Here is a 267-nt window from a genome sequence, read left to right as displayed (position 1 = left end):
AAGAAAAACAAAAGAAAAAAAAATAATTTTCATTTTCATTTTGTTTTTCGCTTTTGGAAATGATTTTGGACGCGCGGTGATAAAGATGGGGAGTTTATGAGTGGATGGAAGGATTGATAGATGACATGACGATGACTGACATAAGAAAAATAAAAAATAAAACAATAATTCAATTTTTGATTTTTTTTTGGCGTTTTGGAAATTATTTTAAACGCGCGGCGATAATGGTTGGAGGTTTGTGAGTCGATGGGAGGATAGGTGGAGGAC

Source organism: Diachasma alloeum, unplaced genomic scaffold, assembly GCF_001412515.2.
Source record: "Diachasma alloeum isolate Michigan unplaced genomic scaffold, Dall2.0 Dall_scaffold_00488, whole genome shotgun sequence".
In the NCBI taxonomy this organism is placed as follows: domain Eukaryota; kingdom Metazoa; phylum Arthropoda; class Insecta; order Hymenoptera; family Braconidae; genus Diachasma; species Diachasma alloeum.
Note: the sequence above shows the minus strand (reverse complement) of the source record.